This window comes from Eutrigla gurnardus (genome assembly GCF_963514095.1).
Source record: "Eutrigla gurnardus genome assembly, chromosome: 21".
NCBI lineage: Eukaryota > Metazoa > Chordata > Actinopteri > Perciformes > Triglidae > Eutrigla > Eutrigla gurnardus.
The window spans coordinates 17,369,683-17,375,909 of NC_139932.1; positions in this window are offsets into that span (position 1 = coordinate 17,369,683).

Sequence of the window (6,227 nt, forward strand, 5' to 3'; positions counted from 1 at the left end):
TCTGCAAGCGTTTCCGTGACGACCTTTTGGTGGATAGAACAGGATACTGGAAAAGGTGTCAAGGGAAAGCAATATCCCATCATCAGGGAGGGAAAAAAACTGTACTCACAGGTATTAAATTGAGTATTCATTCATGTGTATGTAAAAAAAAAAAATGGCAACCGCAAATCCAATATAAACATCCCATTCTAAGCGGCACAGTTTGACTGTCAACTGATGCTCTGCACCGCAATCAGGGATTGTCGGCAAGAGATTAAAAGATATTTTCCTCTTCAGGCGGAGTAAATTGGTTTTGGATTAAGGCTGATTGATTGCTGCTGAGGTGCTCGGCAGTCTGTTTGAAACGCTCAGCTCTGAACACACAAGTCATTTCAGCCCGAGCTACTCAAGGAAATCGCTCCGGATGGAATCGATAGATATTATGTCGCGGTTAGCGGCGTTGCTTTGTTCAAGGTTATCATTAAAAAGGAGATATATAGAATGTTATATGGTGCTGAGTGAGTGTGCATGTTGTCATCTCCATATGTTGATCAGCGTTTGAGGATATAAAAAGCAGGATGTCTCCGTGTTACTCCCTTGGCTGGATGGAGGATTTCAACCCTCGGCTGATGCTCATCAACCCGAACTGTGTTTCTGCCCCAGATACTGGAAACATGTCGAGACCACTGGACAAGAACAGATAGGAACACTGGGAGATATGGATAATCTGCTGCACATTTCTGCATTATGCATAAACCCCCCAACACTTGGGTCTCACGGCCTGTTTGTCAAAGTTTGTCAAATATTGTGCAGCGTTTTGTGTACACGGACAAGGCAACGCAAAGTCAGTTAGGAAATTAAACGTGTCCACATGACCACGTATTAAATATTGAGCAAATGAGCATTGGTTTTTGTTGCCTCAACCTAACATTGTTATTTGTCCAAAGCTAACGTTGTTTTTGTCTCAAGCTAACGTTGTTTTTGTTGTCTAAAGCTAACGTTGTTTTTGTTGTCTAAAGCTAACGTTTTCTTGTTGTCTAAAGCTAACGTTGTTTCTTGTTGTCTAAAGCTAACGTTGTTTTTGTTGTCTAAAGCTAACGTTTTTTGTTGTCTAAAGCTAACGTTGTTTTTTATTGTACAAAGCTAACGTTGTTTTTGTTGTCTAAAGCGAACGTTGTTTCTTGTTGTCTAAAGCTAACGTTGTTTTCTTGTTGTCTAAAGCGAACATTGTTTCTTGTTGTCTAAAGCTAACGTTGTTTCTTGTTGTCTAAAGCGAACATTGTTTCTTGTCGTCTAAAGCTAACGTTGTTTCTTGTTGTCTAAAGCGAACGTTGTTTTTTGTTGTCTAAAGCTAACGTTGTTTTTTGTTGTCTAAGGCTAACGTTTTTTTGTTGTCTAAAGCTATCTTTAGCTAACCTAACTTTGTTTCGTAGTGTATTCTTTTCCCGGCAGATAGAAAAATAAAAATACAGTTGAGGCACGGATGATACGTTCATTTCCATACTGAAATACATGAATTTGAAAGTCGTGCTCAGTGACACTAAAAAAACATTTGTTTCCATGTACACAAATAAATAATTTCAGTCTCATGACTATTTAACGAACTGCGGTGAGACTTGTTACTTGTGTTGGCACATCAGGAGGTGATTTCCTCCTGAAGAAAAAGGTTCTGGGTCCGTCCGGTTTCAAGCGCTCAATCAGCTGATCACAGTCGCTTCTTATTTTGGGACTCTGGTTTGGATCCTCGCCCCACACATCAACAGCAAACACACCAATTACCGCGAACCAATCAACCCTGAGCAACGACTGGCAGGATGCATGAGGTGAGTGTTTTTCCGCCGCCGTTTCTCTTCTGAATGGTGGATAATTAGTTGGGCTCCATTTGTTTAAACTGCCGTAGCGTAATGATATTGTCGTCTTAGTGGTGCTCAAGAAACGCGAGTCTTCACTTTCTCACTGATCAGGCGTTGCGTCAAAGCTCAGGTGTTTCATTCCTATTCTATTATCATTTCTTATCATGAATTAATTATTATTCAGCGCAGCAGATTATTAGTTATTAATTTATTAATCGTTTACTTGCTGCCACTTACTGAAGTCTCTCAGTTGATTCATGGCAAAATAATTGAGGGAAGCGGTAAATAAAAGAGTAATAAGTCAGAAAGAGTGCTCATTTTTCAGCGTTAGTACGGAAAACCCACAGAAAGAATATTTCTTTTTTTTCTTTTTTTTTACTATTAACACTTGAAATGATGAAGGCACTTGCAAATGACAAGGTCATACGAAATGTAAACCAGAGACGCAAGTAAGGAAAAAATAGGACTCAAGCATTAATGTTTTCTTCATGTGAGTTTTCAGTTCTCCATGCACTCTAAACATAACGTCAGTTGTGTGTTAGTAAGCCGGCACAACTTTATTTTATTTATATAGCACATTTCATTCAAGGTGAAACCACAATGTGCTACAAAACGCTAAATGGAGCCAAGAACCGCCATGCTCACAAATTTTGTCGCTATTTCCCAAATTAGCAAAACAAACTTTAATATCTCGACAGATAATCAGTTTATCTCAAGGCTAAATTTGTATTTCCCAGTATACAGTATTCATAAATCGTAAATTCATTAAATTAGCAAAGATTGAGTTGACTATCATCTGCATATAATTTTTTTTATGTAAAAAAATCGATGAAGAAGTTTTTACGTAGCAGACAAATGTCATCCAACGCAGCATCACAACTCCAGTATTTAAAAGGCCGAGGACGATCTCAACGAGGTGGTTGGATTTAATGGTGTGGTGTATATTTGATGCTACGCTGCTAATTTGTGCACAGGAATTCATCATTTGTGTGCTGAGTTTATTGATCAGAGAGATGGATTGATTAGTATTCACCTCGGCCTCACAGAACGTGTCTGGTTCTCCAATAGCAACAGAATATAATCAAATTAATCACGTTAATCCATTACAAATGAACCTGATTAGACGTCTTATATACTATTTCAAGTATTTCTCATATTTGTTCTCCAAAAGTTTTGAGTTGTCTTCCTGTGCTGATTTAGAAACAGGGCTTAGCTGTATTCTGTTGACCTTGTTAGCTCTGTTGCTCTGTAACGTATTCTCAAACATTCAACTCCGGACATTTTTACCGCCGCCGGTTTGATGTCCGCCCTAATTCAATAGTATGTACATAACTTTGATTTGCATTTATGACTCAGAGGGGCCGTCGGAAAAAGTTGTTATTGTGTTTGTTTTCCGATCGATACGTCCCTGAATTTCAAATCTGTCAGAATGTGGGAATTAGAATATATTGCTTTTTTTGCTGTTGAGCAGCAGGTTCACAGGAGATTTATCCAACGTGATCCGAAGTCGTCCTTAACAGCTGGATTACAAATCATCAAAATAAGTTCCCAATTTAATGGGCTGGGCAACATTTGAGTTAAGAGTTTGTATTAAAAAGGATTCTACGGATTAAAACACTGTTTCATGAATGACGTGTTTTTATTAGCATTTTTCAGTGCTGTGAACATCTTAAGCTAAATAGCATCGACCTCCATGGTATTGGGTACAGTCGGTACCGTAAATGATCCGATGATTAATAGAAACCACCAGCTTTGCAATTTAACCCCTCTAGTTCAGCCTCTATTGTAATGGATATTACTAATCATTACCTGAAAACGTTTGTTTCTACTCGAGGAGAATAAACTCAAACTAATCAATGTCAGACTGTTGAGCGTAAGTTTGGAGGTGGCCGAGGAAAGCAGAATAGGAAGAAGAGAAAGTTTGTTCATCAATTAAAGGGTCAGTGGGCTGGATTTGGTGTAGTTGTTTTTCAGCCAGTGAAGGAAGTGACCATATTTGGACTGTGGAGGAGCGATGGGTGGATCTGATGAACACATTAGCAACCTTACTGGAACTGGCCAGCAGAGAGAAGTAGGACCATTTTCTCATAGACTTCTATACAACCAGAGAGTAGTCGCCCCCTGGTGGCCAGCAGAGAGAAGTAGGACCATTTTCTCATAGACTTCTATACAACCAGTGAGGAGTCGCCCCCTGGTGGCCAGCAGAGAGAAGTAGGACCATTTTCTCATAGACTTCTATACAACCAGAGAGCTGTCACCCCCTGGTGGCCAGCAGAGAGAAGTAGGACCATTTTCTCATAGACTTCTATACAACCAGAGAGGAGTCGCCCCCTGCTGGCCAGCAGAGAGGATGACAGTTAGGCACTTCAGCTTCAGTTTCACTATTCAGAACTGGAGATTGCTTCTGCGTATTACATTAACATTTGTTGAATGAGGAGAACAAAGACCATGTTTTATTGGCGGCGAGTAGCTCCGCCCCCGTATCTTCATCACCATATTTGGCGGAGGACGTCCCTCTCTGAAATGCCGACTCGGGCTTTGCTCGCCTGCGATGGTGCAGGAAAAAAAGGAAGAAGTTTTATTGTGATTAAAGCCACAGAATGAAGATTAATGAGCCTCCTGCTCTGCTGGCCTCAGGTATCTGCTCCATCTGCACTCGCTAATTGGAGTGATGTGACACCGTCAGGCCACAATTACCCACGATGCATCAGAATGTGGTGGAATAACCACAGAAATGTCTGCGCTTCGCTGCACATCAAAGTTGTCAGTCGTGAGTAATTATCCTTAACAGGTTGTAATGTCGTGTGAATCCCAGGACGCCGACACAGGAAACAGGAAGCACCACTCACGGGGACGGCCATGACGGTGAGCCTCGTTCCAACGCAGCGTGGTGATGTTTCACATGTTTACACATGTTTACAAACGTAAATACAAAAATACTATAGAAACATTTACATTTAGCCTCATTATTACATGAAAGGGTAGACAAAAGAGGTATGAAAATTCTCTACGACTACTATTACTACTACTACTACTTCTGCTACTACTACTTCTTCTACTATTGCTACTACTACTACTTCTACTACGATTACTACTATTTCTATTACTTCTACTACTATTACTACTACTACTACTTCTGCTACTACTACTACTTCTACTACTACTATTGCTACTACTACTTCTACTACTATTGCTGCTACTACTACTACTACTTCTACTACGATTACTACTATTTACTACTACTATTTCTGCTACTACTGCTACTGCTACTTCTACTACTATTACTACTACTACTTCTGCTACTTCTGCTTTTTCTAGTACTACTACTTCTACTACTACTGCTATTTCTACTATAACGTCTACTTCTCCTACTACTTCTACTATTACTAGTAGTACTATTACTGATACTCTATGTCTTCTACTACTACTTCTACTGCTCCTTCTACTATTACTACTAGTACTATTACTGATACTACTACTTCTATTACTACTTCTACTACAGCTACTCATAGCGAAGTCTAGTCTCAGAATCTGTTCTGACGACGACATCACAGTATTTAAATATACTGGTTTGTGTACTTGGACACAGATTGTAAATGTATTTGTTTCACGTGTCGATCAGTCCGACTCTTTGAAAGTCTTCTTCGTCCGAAGCCCCGCCTCTTTGCTCTCCTTTAATATCGGACTAAACCAACATACTTGAGTTGAGTAACGTTCGTTAACTCAACAAGGAGGTCGGTCCTGGTTGATCCGGACGGATCCTTCTCACATCACCGAAGCGGATTCTCCATGTTTATGTTTCTGCGTTAAAAAGATGAGTGGAACGTCTCTTTCTGCCAGAAGAGCAGCTCGGCCTGCCGATGTCATTAAAACTACGTTTCCCATGACCCCACTTGAAGGTCGTATCCTGGCAGCAATTACCGACTGTGACTTTAGGAAGGAGGCTCTGCTGGTCGTTAGTGGCGACCGTCTCCTGGCTGAGACCCCCTAGGGAGACCCGGGTCTCTGTGAGGGTCTAGAGTGGAACATCCAATCCTTCAAGTCCTGGTCTGCCTGTGAGGACTCAGCTATAGGACGCAGCGGAGGGGGGTCTGGAGTCCTCATGCAGATGTCAAAACCAGGGTCAACTTCCGATTCTGAGAAGTGAAGCCAAAACTGAAGCGCCAAATGATGCCTTGCTGGAACATCTTGGGGGTCGTTTCTACGACGTCTTCAATGTAATACGCAAAAGTATTTTTACGTTCTGGCTGTTCGTTAACACCACGACAATGTTTTGGGGGGCTGCGAACGAACACTTTTGAAATTGGGTTCCAGAGTGAAATCTTTTAAATACGCAACTCACCGTGTACACTAGCATAACCTGGTCCCCATGGAAACGGAGACATCACGGCAGAG